This window comes from Bufo gargarizans, chromosome 5 (genome assembly GCF_014858855.1).
Source record: "Bufo gargarizans isolate SCDJY-AF-19 chromosome 5, ASM1485885v1, whole genome shotgun sequence".
NCBI lineage: Eukaryota > Metazoa > Chordata > Amphibia > Anura > Bufonidae > Bufo > Bufo gargarizans.
Genome location: NC_058084.1, coordinates 333,074,197 through 333,089,931, shown reverse-complemented (window position 1 = coordinate 333,089,931; position 15,735 = coordinate 333,074,197). Strand labels below are relative to the sequence as shown.

Sequence of the window (15,735 nt, the reverse complement as noted above, 5' to 3'; positions counted from 1 at the left end):
ACCTCACTATAAAGACTGTTCATATAAACACCTTTACCGGCCACACAGGTGCGGCATTATTAGACTGTATACCAGCTACATAGAGCGGTTTTTCTGCAAAGCAAGCCATATAAGCTGTGAAAACATTTTCAATCAGGATTGGATACCACCACTGACCATAGTCAGAACTTTAAATAGAGTCAGTGTGCCTCCACCTTGTGCATTCGAAATATAACAAGTCTGCACCATTTAGTCAACTTTAAATTGTTGCACAGATATTTTAATTATTATGTCTACGTATTGATTTATGTGAAAGTTGAGGATCCTCACTTTATATTTATATACATTCTGTACATATAGTGTGTTTTAATAAAACTATTGTTACACATACGTTTTGGCTGGCCTTCCATGTGATTTCTAGGTGCAGGTGTGCCCCTCATGTCATTTTTATTTGTATCTAATTATTCTGAAAGATTGGGGATATCTTTTTTTGGGGGAGCACCCTCGCGTTGTGATTGATAGAGTGAGCCAATCCATCTATTTCAACTATAAAGTGGATAACCCCTATAAACCCCCCCCCCCCCCCCCCTCCCCCTTCGGATAACTTTTTCTTAGTGTATAACGGAGCTCAAGCAGCATTTTTGGTCTTGTTTTAAAGCTGACAATCTAAACGACCGAAACACAGTCCTAAGACATGGATCCCAGTTAGAGCACCTGCAGCTAGTACTGCTATCCTTGTCTTGTTTTAAAACTTAGATTGTCACTTTTAACACAAACCAGGAATGTGACTCTTGCTCAGTTGTAGCCTTACATATTTTAGGTTAAAGCAGTCCATCACCTCCTTGTGATCCTCAGCTAGAATGGAGGAGGAGGGGAGCAGTGGCTGACTGACTGTGGGAGCAGAAAGAGACCTAGATCTTCTCTCTCTGGGTTATCAATCCCTCTCTCCATCAGGCCCCATGCACACGGCCGTGTTTCACAGCCGTGTGCGGGCCGTGGAACCGCGGCCTGGATCCCTCCTGAGAGCAGGAGCGCACGGCGTCACTGGTTGCTATGACGCCGTGCGCTCCCTGCTGCCGCCGCAATACAGTAGTACACTGGTATGATCTATACCAGTGTATTACTGTACTGTGCCGGCAGCAGGGAGCGCACAGCGTCATAGCAACCAGTGACGCCGTGCGCTCCTGCTCTCAGGAGGGATACAGGCCACGGTTCCACGGCCCGCACACGGCTGTGAAACACGGCCGTGTGCATGGGGCCTCAGTCTGAGACGATAGAGAAGTGAGAACATGCGTTTGCTCATTTAATCACCCCTGTGTGCCTAATTAGGCCGTTCATTGATGCCAGATATTGGCCAGTGTCTAGATGACAGCATCAAATAAGTCACACCAAATAGTTACACCCCACACACATGGACCTCAATAAAGTTTCCTCTTTACTCTGTCCCCATCCTTTCCATATCTGAATTGTAATGTAAAATATCCAGACCACTTCTCTAGTGATGCCACTTATTTCAGTAATAGCGATACCGATTATCACCAGAGAGGAATATCTATTATATTTCTTTCTTTTCATATAAAAGATTTCTGGCAGTCAGGAGGAGCACTGAAATAGGTGTATGGTATTTCTCCTGGCTTTGTAGTTATTTGCTTCTCCATAAAAGCTTATTCAATAATACTGTACCTGTTCACACATCATGCCTTTGCATCATTCTTGGCTGCATTTTATTTTAAAAATGAAATGCATTATTTTTTTAAAAAAAATTTCTTCTTTCCCCCACAAAAATATAAATGAAAGTTATTTAATACATTATATATAAGACGTTATGACTACTGGAATACAAATGGGGGAAAATGTTACTGTCCTTAAAGGGGTATACTGGTTGTAGCACAGGATAGGTGATAACTAGAGATGAGCGAAACAGGCTTCGGAAGCGCAATCAGAACCCAGTTTGCAAAAATATTTGTAAGTAAGTTATTCACAAAGACGTGCGAGACTTCGTTGAATAACTTCGGTAATTGATTATTACAGTGAAAAACCACTTCAAAACTTAGAACCGAATTCGGCTTTGCGCGCGATTTCGTGACTAACTAAGCTCATACATTCTAATACTGTATGAAGACTAATCTCCATACAGTATTATAACAACAAATTTTTTAGCGAAGCGACTTTGGATGTAGCACCCGAAATCTCTTCGCTCATCTCTAGTGATAACTATTAGATGGGTGATGTACTACTGCTGGGACCCCCAGTGATCACAAGAACAGGGCCCCTGCTGCTCCATTCATTTCTATGGGAGCTGCGGAGATAGCTGAGTACAGCACTCAGCTATTTTCTGTCATAGAGATGAATGGAGCGGCAAAGCACATGCTCTACCTCTCAATTCGTACCTTCCTGTGGATAGGGGATAACTTGCTACAACCCGGATTCCCATTTCAGGCTAAAATGTAACTAATTACATCAATAGTGGGTTAAAGAAGACTTTTCATCTGTTTTACTTCAAGGAGCTAAATACCTGTACCTGTACTGATGCTGCCACCGTTGTGTGTGTGTGTGTGTTGTGTTTTTTTTTTTTTCTCTTTTCATTTTTTCAACATCGCCCCTTCCCCCCCGCTGCGCCCTCCTGAAGTTTTCGCGCTCAGTATCTAAATACTGAGCATCGGAACAGGGAGGAGGAGACTCCAGGGTTTCTCAATGGGCGTCTCCTTCTCCCTGGCTGTACCACGTTCCAATCACAGCGGAGAGAGTCACAGCCAGGGAAGAAAAACCTCCCTGGCTGTGACGCTCTCCGATGTGATTGGATCGCGGCATAGCCAAGGAGAACGAGACTCCCTTTGAGAAACTCTGGCGTCTCCTCCTGCCTGTTCCGATGCTCTGTATTTGGATACTGAGCGCGAAAACTTCAGGAGGGCGCAGCAGGGCGTAGGAGCGATGTTTAAAAAAAACTTTGTAGCAGCAACAGCGGGGGGTACCCCGCAAGTACAGGCATTTAGCTCCTATAAGTAAAACGGATGACAGGTCCTGTTTAAAATGCTCTTAAGTCACCTGTTATTTGCCAACTATATTTATTTGAGCCATACATTTTAAATCTACAATAAAAACGTGGCCTTTTTGGAGATTTTTTTTTTTTTTCTATTTTAATGATGGGTGTTTAAAGTTGGCCCATCTGCGACATTGATGGCGTATCGCGTATGCCATCAATATGCACACAGTGCACTCTCCATTCCCATTCACCGCCATGGGACTTCTGACTATTTTCAGAACTTCTAAGTCGTTGCATGGAGAACACACGGTGCATGTTCTGGGACCTATCTTTTTTTTTTTTCATTAATTTTTTTATTGATTATCAATAAAGTTATTAACAAAATAAAGATTTGTATACAATAGCAAAGATCTTGTCAGTCCATACAAATCTTATCAATATTATGAGTCTGTCGTCATAATAACATGAAAGCATCGTAATATAGGATATAAAGACAGATACTTGTTATAAGTGTACAGGACATTGCATAATTGTTATATAATTACCTAACATAACAACCAACCAACCTCTCCCCCCTGCCCCCTTTACTTGATCCAACAGAGAGACAGCTGCATTACTTTAATTTCACCATTAGTTATATCTCGGGAAGGGCATTACAGTGATAATTGAAATTATAGTGACCAATCGACATCCCCTATTCGACAGCGTGTGCTAAGATAACTGGCCCAATAGAGAGAATTGCCCACCTATGCAATCCCTCGATAGAGCCGCAGAGGCCAGACTCCCGGTCTCCACCCAACCCCTCCATATCGACAGGAATTTGTTAGGGCATTTTCTCTTGACATAGACCCCTCTTTCAAGGCGTAAAACTGTATTCAGCCTATTTATATATTCTTGTTAGGTAGATTTCCTCGTATCCAGTATTTAGCAATTAGAACTCTCGATTAGAGTTCAGAATACCCAATACGCAGACTCTTGGGTCATTAGGCAATCTTAACGGAGTCGTAACGGTTATGATTTACGTATATGTTCCCATAATTTTTCTAATTTTTGGCAATTCCAAACCATATGAAACAGTGTTGCTTCTATTTCTCCACAGCGGGGGCATGAGGAGCCTGGTCGTGCGCCTATTTTAAATAGCAATTTTGGGGTTCTATACACTCTGTCTCAGCTATACCTAATACACAATCTCTGAGATTCGTTCAGTGTAAGACTAGTTGTCAAAGCCAGAACGTCAGACCATTGCTCTTGAGATAATGGGCCAGATTTATCATTAGCTCAGGTCAGAATAATGGAGTGAAAAAGTCTCAAAAAAGTCCCAAAGGCTAAAACTGCGCACAAATTTGCAACTTTTTTTCTGCTCTGCACTATGCTCGCCAGTTTTCTGAAAGTGGGCGTGTTTTCTTATGTAAATGAATCTCTAGACAGATTTACTATTGGGACTATTTAAAAAGTCGCAAAAAGTCCCAAAAAAGTCGCAATTTCACTCCAGTGAGGACCATGCTTATCTTATGAGACTTTTTAATAGAACATGCGACTTTTTCATAAAACGTGCGACTTTTTCATAAAGATGTGCGACTTTTGTAAAGCTGCTTACTGACGGATAAACTGCTACCGTCAAACCACATTTATTACAGTCTTAAAAGGCCGATCATAAATCTGACTTGGCTAAAACTGACTTTAGCCATATGTGAAAGTGGAGTGAGCTGTCAGAGTCATGATAAATCTGGCCCACTGTCTCTACATCCTCTTCCCACTTTCCTTTTACCACCAAGGGAGTTGAGGCATTGGCATCAAGTATAAATTTATATAAACGTGATATCAGGCCTTTAGTGGACCTACCCTCCAGTAGCTGTTTTATCACAGGAGTGGAGGTGTCAACTACCATACCCTTCAGAAATTGTGTTTGACATGCATGTCTTAATTGGAGGAATTGGAAAAAATGCCGTTTTGGGTAGGCCAAACTCTTCCTGGAGCTGGGTAAAAGATTTAAACAATCCTTGAGCTTGAATTTGGCCCAAAATAGTATGCCCCTCTCCTCCCATGGGGAAAAGCCTTCTAGTCTGAACATCTCAGGTAATTGGGGGTTTCGCCATAATGGTGTAATCTCGCTAAAACCTGTTAGATTTGCCAATTCCTTAAATTTAAACCAAACTTTGGTTACAAAAGAGATTGTGGCAAGTTTCCTACCTAGAAGGTTTCCCCAGTATGTGTTAGATCATTAGGTGGCGGGAACTTATCCAAAGAAGGGTTCAGATATTTGTTAAAGTCACCCACCATCCGGACTGGCGCCTGGGGGCCCTGCACTATCCATGTCATTACCTCTTTTATTACACCGGTGGAGTATGGCGGTGGATTGTATATGGCAATTGGAAGAAATTGTACCCCAAAAATAGAACAGTGCAGACAAACATATCGGCCCTCAGTATCAATTTTACTAGAGTGACACTCAAAGGGAATGGCTCTATGAACCAGGACACTAACCCCTCTAGCATGCGTAGAGAAGGTGGACTGAAAGGCCTGTGACATCTATGGTTTATGAAGCAGTCTTTGGGATTGTTTAGACAGGTGAGTCTCAGTGAGACACATTATAGCTGGTTGATATGTCTGGACAGCCGTAAAAACCGCCTGACGTTTAGAAGGATCTCCCAGGCCTCTAACATTCCATGCCAAAACGTGAGTTTTATCCGCCATCATTCCGTGATAAGCATAGGAGAGAGGGCGGACTAGGTACCCATATAAAACAATCGCCGTATGCAAATGAACAATAGCATGCACTGTCTCTCTGCAGAACTTAACCCCCGATGAACCATAAACATAATAATTCCTATAAAAGAACTAACTTTTGGTGGTCCCCAAGCAGGACCTGAGGCACAGGAAAAGTTCCTGTAACCCGCAACATAGGAAGCGGTAACACATCCGCATTTACGGACCAGAACTCTGATAATGAGATCCGGGCAGCAATAAAAGAGGGCGTCACGTGGCATAATGGCATGTTTAACCCTTGACATGTCAACAAGACAAGTAACAATAACACAGGTATGAATACTAAAGTCTGTGTTGTTGTATAGCACCAGATTGATCGCTGCTCCAGGACACGGTAGTGATCATGTAAGAACAGACTCATAACAAGCATTAAACATTATACTTATCCGCCTGTCCCCATAGTCTTCCATGGTGTCTCAGGAAAAGTCCCAGGCATGGCATTTCCCACTCTTCTATCAGTCGTTTTCATAGCGTTCAGACGACAGGGATTCTATTTGTTCAACCCAGTAGCTGGCTTCCTCCGGGGAGTCAAAAAAATGGGTTTCTCCTTTGTCCTAACTAAGGGCCACATAAATAAGTGACTGATTCTCTTAGCAAAATGCTGGGTCACTTTCTTTAACCGCTACAGGACCGCCGTACGCAGGATTGCGTCCTGCCGGCGGCCCTGCTCTTCTGGGTGGACTCATATACGCGTCCTCCCGCGAGAGCCGAGATTCCCTGTGAACGCGCGCACACAGGCGCGCGCACTCACAGGAACGGAAGGTAAGTGAGTGGATCTCCAGCCTGCCAGCGGCGATCGCTCGCTGGCAGGCTGGAGATGTGATTTTTTTAACCCCTAACAGGTATATTAGACGCTGTTTTGATAACAGCGTCTAATATACCTGGTCCTCTGGTGGTCCCTTTTGTTTGGATCGACTACCAGAGGACTCAGGCAGCTCAGTAAAGTAGCACCAAACACCACTACACTACACTACACCACCCCCCCTGTCACTTATTAACCCTTTATGAACCACTGATCACCCCTGATCACCCCATACAGACTCCCTGATCACCCCCCTGTAAGGCTCCATTCAGACGTCCGTATGATTTTTACGGATACATGGATCGGATCCGCAAAACGCATACGGACGTCTGAATGGAGCCTTACAGGGGGGTGATCAATGACAAGGGGATGATCACGCATATAGACTTCCTGATCACTTCCCTGTCATTGATCACCCCCCTGTAAGGCTCCATTCAGACGTCCGTATGATTTTTACGGATCCATGGATACATGGATCGGATCCGCAAAACACATACGGACGTCTGAATGGAGCCTTACAGGGGGTTGATCAATGACAGGGGGTGATCAGGGAGTGTATATGAGGTGATCACCCCCCTGTAAGGCTCCATTCAGACGTCCGTATGGACGTACGGATCCGATCCATGTATCCGTGGATCCGTAAAAATCATACGGACGTCTGAATGGAGCCTTACAGGGGGGTGATCAATGACAGGGGGTGATCAGGGAGTCTATATGGGTGACCACCCCTTTGTCATTGATCACCCCCCCTGTAAGGCTCCATTCAGACATTTTTTGGGCACAAGTTAGCGGAAATATTTTTTTTTTTTTTTTTTTACAAAGTCTCATATTCCACTAACTTGTGTCAAAAAATAAAATCTCACATGAACTCACCATACCCCTCACGGAATCCAAATGCGTAACATTTTTTAGACATTTATATTCCAGACTTCTTCTCACGCTTTAGGGCCCCTAAAAAGCCAGGGCAGTATAAATACCCCACATGTGACCCCATTTCGGAAAGAAGACACCCCAAGGTATTCCGTGAGGGGCATATTGAGTCCATGAAAGATTGAAATTTTTGTCCCAAGTTAGCGGAAAGTGAGACTTTGTGAGGAAAAAAAAAAAATAAATCAATTTCCGCTAACTTATGCAAAAAAAATTAATTTATATGAACTCGCCATGCCCCTCATTGAATACCTTGGGGTGTCTTCTTTCCAAAGTGGGGTCACATGTGGGGTATTTATACTGCCTTGGCTTTTTAGGGGCCCTAAAGCGTGAGAAGAAGTCTCGGATCCAAATGTCAAAAAATGCCCTCCTAAAAGGAATTTGGGCCGCTTTGCGCATCTAGTCTGCAAAAAAGTGTCACACATATGGTATCGCCGTACTCAGGAGAAGTTGGGGAATGTGTTTTGGGGTGTCATTTTACATATACCCATGCTGGGTGAGATAAATATCTTGGTCAAATGCCAACTTTGTATAAATAAATGGGAAAAGTTGTCTTTTGCCGAGATATTTCTCTCACCCAGCATGGGTATATGTAAAATGACACCCCAAAACACATTCCCCAGCTTCTCCCGAGTACGGCGATACCAGATGTGTGACACTTTTTTGCAGCCTAGGTGGGCAAAGGGGCACACATTCCAAAGAGCACCTTTCGGATTTCACCGGTCATTTTTTACAGATTTTGATTGCAAACTTCTTCTCACACATCTGGGCCCCTAGAATGCCAGGGCAGTATAACTACCCCACAAGTGACCCCATTTTGGAAAGAAGACACCCCAAGGTATTTTGTGATGGGCATAGTGAGTTCATGGAAGTTTTTATTTTTTGTCACAAGTTAGTGGAATATGAGACTTTGTAAGAAAAAAAAAAATCATCATTTTCCGCTAACTTGTGACAAAAAATAAAAAGTTCTATGAACTCACTATGCCCATCAGTGAATACCTTAGGGTGTCTACTTTCCGAAATTGGGTCATTTGTGGGGTGTTTGTACTGTCTGGGCATTGTAGAACCTCAGGAAACATGACAGGTGCTCAGAAAGTCAGAGCTGCTTCAAAAAGCGGAAATTCACATTTTTGTACCATAGTTTGTAAACGCTATAACTTTTATCCAAACCATTTTTTTTTTTTTTACCCAAACATTTTTTTTTATCAAAGACATGTAGAACAATAAATTTAGCGAAAAATTTATATATGGATGTCGTTTTTTTTGCAAAATTTTACAACTGAAAGTGAAAAATGACTTTTTTTTTGCACAAAAATCTTTAAATTTTGATTAATAACAAAAAAGTAAAAATGTCAGCAGCAATGAAATACCACCAAATGAAAGCTCCATTAGTGAGAAGAAAAGGAGGTAAAATTCATTTGGATGGTAAGTTGCATGATTGTAAGTAGTGTAGTGTAGTGCAGAAGTGTAAAAAGTGGCCTGGTCATTAAGGGGGTTTCAGCTAGCGGGGTTGAAGTGGTTAATTGACCCAGTCAATCTGCCAACATCTTGTATTGAAAAGCTCCAGCTGATAATGATGAGTCATGAATATTCATGAGCTCCTGACTCTCCCCGCCTACCTGCTGCTGATTGACATATGAAGCAGCAGCATGTGGGCAGGGGAATGGCTATAGCTCTGAATTATATAAACGCTGGACTCAATGACATCACGCTGGACTCAAATCAGCTTATTAGCATGCGGCATGTTGCATCTTTGTCTGTATATTATGAGGTAACCATCTGTCACACCAGTAAGTGAATACATCTAAGGCACTTTTTAGTAGTTAATGATTGTATATAATTAGTTAGATTATAATCAAATATCCACATGACAGGTTCCCTTTAAACATTATCCGCAGCTTTAAGGGATAAAGCATGGAGTATTGGATATTTTGTGAGCGTAGTCGTTTCTTGACGCAAGGAATCGTGCACGCCGTCTCTGCACCTCCGCTTAGAAGTCCGGAAAAATTGAGACTCTTTGTCCATCTATGAATAGATTCTGGTGTTCTCTTGCCTTGTGGAGAATGGCATCTCTATCTTGAAAGTGTAGAATCCTTATTAGCATTGGTCTAGGAGGGCCTCCCGGTGGTGGTGAGCGAGACTGCACTCTGTGCGCCCTCTCTATAGCAAAGAAGGGAGAAAGAGAGTCTGGACAGCGTGGGACCCTTCGGATTTTTCAGGAACTCCCACTATGCGAAGGTTGTTTCTGCGCAATCTATTTTCCAAGTCCTCCGTTTTATTTATTAGGAGGGTGATATTGTGGATTACTTAGCCAGATCACGTTTCATAGGGGAGACCTGATCTTCCAGGCGGGATACGCGTCCCTCTGCTTCAGCCATTCTTTCGTTAACTTTCCTCATGTCCTGTCTAAAAAAAAGAACACATTCTCTTGGAGGGACCCAATGGATGTATTGAGGGTCATCAAGGCTGCACTACATTGGTGCACGGATGCATAAATGTCCTTAGTGGTAGGATCAGACAGAAGTGGAAGCATGGGGATAGAGGGTTGTATTTGGGCTTTGCATAGAGAACTATGCTCGGTGGGGGGCCCCCGTCACTTGCCTTCACCTCCTCCATGTGGGATCCGCCATCTTGAGAACAGGAGTCTCCCTTTGCAGCATGAGCGGCCGAAGTCACCACTTGTTCTGCCAGGACTCCGGGCACATTATCCTCCGATGCAAGAGTCTCTTTAGAGGGGGGGACATGTGCATATTGTTCCAGGCACACCGCTACCTCCGCCGCCTTAAGCGAAGCGATCGCGCCATGCTGCTTCGCTGGGGTCGGTCCCGCCGCCTCCTTGTCCTTCCTGCACGAACATATTGGCCAGGGGTAGTAGGGAGATCTCCCTATTTAGTGTGATGGTGCTCGGCTGTTCAGCTCGCCACAGCCACAGGATGGAGACGGATTTTAGCAGGCGCTGCCCGGGAGCTCTAGCGCACACATCCTCCTACATTGCCGACAAGGCCACTCCCTCACCCACACCTATCTTTAATCATATGCCTTAAGTCCCAGGTGGCCAAATCCTTTAAAGGGTTTCTACACCTTTTTCTTACTGATCGACAGGTCCGATCCCCAGGATCCCCACTGATCAGCTGTTTGAGGAGGCAGTAGCGCTGTGGCCTTCACGCTACTTTGCGTAGGACAGTGACGTCACAACTATGCCACATGGCTTGGGCGCAGCTTAGCCCCATTCACTTCAGTAGAGCTGAGCCCAGGCCACGTGAAATAGTTGTGACGGCACTGGCCTGCGGCAAGAAGGCCGCGGCGCAACTGTGATCACCGTTGCCTTCTCAAACTGGTTATGGACGGAGGTCCCCAATGAACAGATGCTGATGACCTATCCAGAGGATAGGTCATCAGTAAGAAAAAAGTGTAGGAACCTGTCAGTTTGAACATGGTGTCTAAGCTGGATGCAGCAGGTTATAGAGCAGGTGGAGCTGAGCAGATTAATATATAGTTTTATGGGAAAAGATTCAGTAAAACTATATTTAAACTTTATACATTTAAATTCCTGTTTATTCTGGGCTTTGAAGTCAAGTAGGAGGTCCTATCGGTGATTGACAGCTATCTCTGTATACACAGTCATAGAAGGAAGGCTGTCAATCACTGATAGGACTGCCTCCTTCACCGCAAAGCCCAGAATGAACAGGAATTTAAGAGTATAAAATACAGGTTTTACAGAATCTTTTCCCATAAAACTATATATCAATCTGCTCAGCTCTTCCTGCTCTATATCATGCTGCCTTCGCTCAGACTCTTCGCTCCAGGTTACACTGTATTTTCATGGTGACAGCTTACCTTTTAAGGGTGGGTTCACACTAGCATTAGGGATTCCATTATAACATGGTTATAACGGAAAATAACGGAATCCATAAGACGGAAGGACGGATCCGTTCTTCTGCCCATAGACTTGTATTATGACGGAATGCAAAACGGAAACCTTTAAAAGGCAGTCCGTTTGCTCTCAGTCCTAATAGAAGTCTATGGGAATCAAAACTGATCCGTCTGGGTCCCGTTATGCAAGACGGAAAACAAAGTTTCACAGTCATGTCTTTCTATTATTCTCCTTCGAACTCTTCAGCGGAATAAGAAAATAATTTGTTGGCCAGTAGAGCATGTTGTATAATCCTAAATCTTGCTAAGCTGTTATTTCTGAGGATATTCTCCTAAAAATCAGTGTGTATGGCTGTGGTCATCTGCTCTGCCGTGACACAATGCACATTTCTGTTTTCAGTGGAAGAGATAAACAGTTGTGTTGAAGAAAACACTGAATGATTTGTACTCCTCTGGTTTATCTTCATAGCATGCTCATCTGCAAAGAGTCGGCCTCCTCTTGTACCATCCGTACCAGCCCCTATGATAACTCTTTAGATTTAGTGCCATAAATTTGACCTCAATAGACCATTAGTGTTTCATTAAATATCAGCATTGGTTCTTGAGCCTTTAAAGGGCATCTGTCAGCAGAGTTGTACCTGTGAAACTGGGTGACCTGTTACATGTGCACTTGGCAGCTGAAGGCATCTGTGTTGGTCCCATGTTCCTATGTGCCCGCATTGCTGAGAAAAATTATGTTTTAATATATGCAAATGAGCCTCTAGGAGCAAAAGCGGGGTTGCCATTACACCTAGGGGTTCTGCTTTCTCTGCAACTGCCGTGCCCTCTGCACTTTGACAGGGCCAGGCAGGGAACACATCACCACTGCCTGGCCCTGTCAATCAAAGTTCAGAGGATGCAGCAGTTGCAAGGAGAGCTGAGCCTCTAGGTGTAATGGCAACACCCCTGTTGCTCCTAGACAATCATTTGCAAATATTGAAACCTCATTTTCTCACCAATGCTGGCACATATGAACATGGGACCAACACAGATGCCTTCAGCTGCCAAGTGCACATGTACCAGGTCAGCCAGTTTCATAGGTACAAATCTGCTGACAGATGACCTTTTAATGATTCTTTTCCTGTGGCTCAAAATAAATGAAAACATAAAAATAACAAGAAGACACCCAGAAAAGAAAACTTAAAACAGTAGGATATGTGGGACCAAATTTGTAGGACATATCTTTAAGTCTTTTTTTGGTTAAGCTTTAAAGGCTATGTACACCTTTTTGGAGGCAGTTTTTGTTTGATTGCATTTTACTCATTTTTGTCTAAAAATCATATTTTCAATTGGCGTTTATTAAAATATTTAGCCATTTTGTCACAAAGGGTTAACTTTTTTTTCTAGCTGTGTGACTGGTACTTTCACTTTTAGGCCTTGTTCACACGTCAGTTATTTGATCACTTATTTCCATAAGTTAATGTCGGCCAAAACCAGGTGAGGATCAAAAACACAGAACAGTTGCAGATCTTTTCATTATACCTCATCTCTGTGTAGCCTCCACTCCTGGTTTTGGCTCACAAAAACAGATTTAAATAACTGAGGCGTGAACATGGCCTTACTTTGTCATCTAACAACCCTTATCTCTAAACTACTGAGAGGTCACAAACACTCATTTAGCCACATTCTTAGTAAAATAAGGATTGAGCTTTGATGTTTATAATGTCAGAGAGCAGAGATTAGGAGTCTGTTTTCTCCCTAGATAACGGAAAAGACAGAAAATCCACAGGCTGCTACTACAGCATCTCAGCTATGTACACAAAAAAGGATTGCAGATTTTAATAAAGACAAATTGAATAAATTATTTTTAGCTCACAATAAGTACAATGCAGTAATAAATAAATAAAAATGGCCCCAAAGGTGTACATAGCCTTTTAACCACCTAACTGTTTTGAGTCCAGCTCCAGCAGTGGGAAAAGTAGCTAACTGGAGGAGGGGGCTGCTTTAGATCTCCTGAATGGTAGCAGCTAGAAACATGAAACTGGTCTTGTTTGAAAGCTGACATTCCAGCAATCAGTACAAGGGGAGATATCACTGATAGAAACCAACATACTGTGAATGCAGCTGAAAGTGAAAGTAAAAACAGGTTCTAACAGTGATTTCTCGTCTGTTTGCTTGGACTGTTTTGTATGAAAGCCTGGAATGTCAGCTTTCAAACAAGACCAGTTGTTTCTAGCTGGTACCATTCAGAGATGGCAGCCCTCCCCCCTCCAGTTAGCTACTTTTCCCACTGAACTCAGGCAAAACAGGTGGTTAAAGGGAACCTGTCACCGGGCCGCTAGCACATCCACAATACCCAGTCCCCATAGCTCTCTGTGCTTTTATTGTGGGAAAACATATACAAATTAACATAAGAGAAGAGTCATATTTTCAAGCTCTGACTCATCTCAGGTTAATTTGAATATGTATCAAATCGGGTTTTTTGCACAATAAAAGCACACACAGCTATGGGGACTGGGTATTGCGGATGTGCTAGCGGCCATCTAGCAACCCAGGTTCCCTTTAAAGGATATGGAAAGTTTTGGAACCATTTTTGTTAAATTGATTTAGATGTTATTTGTAGTGTTGGGCGAAGCAAGCTTCTGATGCTTCATCTGCTTCATTCAAAACTTCGGCATAATACTGTACAGAGATTCGTCTCCGTACATCATTTGAATGTATGGGCTCCGATGAGTCGAAGTAAGTTATTCGCGAAGTCAAGCGTGACTTTGTTGAATAAATTCTATAGTTGATTTTTAAAGTAGAAAGCCACTTTAAAACTAACTTGGCTTGGGTTCCGATTAGTGTTTGTACACACACTGTACTAGAGTTGTTGCGATACCATTTTTTTGATTCGGTTTCGATACCATGAAAAAGTATTGCCATACTCGATACCATTCGATACCACGCGAAAAAAATAAACAAAAAAAGCCACGTGCATTCCTCATTTTTAAAAATGGCGAATCGCACAGTTTTTATTTTATTTTTTCTGTTCCGGCATTCACCACCTAGATTTTTTTAATATATTTTAATAGTTTGGACTTTTCTGACATGGCGATGTAATATGTTTATTATTTATATATTTTATATGTGAAATTGGGAAAAGGGGGTGATTTATACTTCATATTTTAGTGTTTTTTGTTAGTTATTAAATAAAAAGTGTAAAAAAAACAATTTCCCCCTTAGGGGCTAGAACCTGGGATCTTTCATCCCTTTTCCTATTCAGCCTGATAGATCTCTATCAGGGTGAATAGGACTTCCCACTGTCCCTGCTGCTCTGTGCCTTGTGCACACAGCATCAGGGATGTTACCATGGCAACCAGGGCTTCTGTAGCGTCCTGGCTGCCATGGTAACCGATCGGAGCCCCAGGCTTACACAGCTGGGGCTCCGATCAGAAGCTGCCACTGCACCACTGCACCACCAATGGCTAAAAACCACAAACATGGCTGAGGATCTGGTGGATATGCTGTGGACCCCCTTTTACTGAAGCGCTGCGGATTTTCCATTTTGATTTGCATACAAAAATATGCAGCTGATTATAGTAGGAGAAAGTGAGTAAGATTTATGCAAAGCCATCTGCATACATTTTTAAATCCACAGCCTGTCCATTTCTGACAGGATTGTTGCAGATTTTCTCCATTAGAAGGGGTGGCACGTCACTAGGATATACAACCAATGTCCTCTGGAACGGGACCCCCAAAGAGAACTAGAGCGCACTGCGCGGCGTGCTCTCCGCTCTCTTCTGTGGGAGATCCAAGAACAGCAGAGTGCTCCAAGCATGCCCATCTCCTCCGTTCACCTCTATAGGACTGCCGGAAATATTTTCGGAACTTCCACAGAAGTGAATCGAGGGTGGCTGCACCTGTCCGCTTCGCTTTCGTTCATTTTGTGAGCCCCGTTTTAGAAGTAGGTGGCATATCCTCAGCAATCCTAAAATGTTTCACATTTTGCTGAATTACCCATGCAGCCACAGCAAAAGTCCTAAATAAATAAAAATAGCTATACTGCCCTCCCTTCATCCCATGCCAGTCTATGTACAACCTGATTTCCTGAGAGGACATTGCAGACAGCCTGGTTATACAAAGACTGGCACAGGACCTGGTACAGTATGTCAGGTAGTGACAGAGGAGGGGTATACTGCTTCATGTTCACCAGGAGCTGGAGCCGAAACCCAAAAGCAAATCTGCTCAATTTCCGCTGCTTTGGGCGCACTCAAGGGTAAGTCTGCTGTGAATCTTACTGCATTTCTGCAGCGAAACCCATGGAAACCGGCAGCAAAACCCACCGCTGATTTTACCATTTGCGCCGCTCCGTTCGCCCGCAGTGCTCCATTACTGTCTCCTCTCCTGCTCCACATGCTGCTGATTACTATCGGAGCGATGGGAG

General features: G+C 43.3%; 1 protein-coding gene across 3 annotated transcripts in view; it reads left to right on the top strand.

Moving 5' to 3' along the window:
- DTNBP1 (dystrobrevin binding protein 1) overlaps positions 1-15,735 on the top strand; it is a 134,622-nt gene that overhangs the window by 16,365 nt on the left and 102,522 nt on the right. The window lies entirely within an intron of this gene.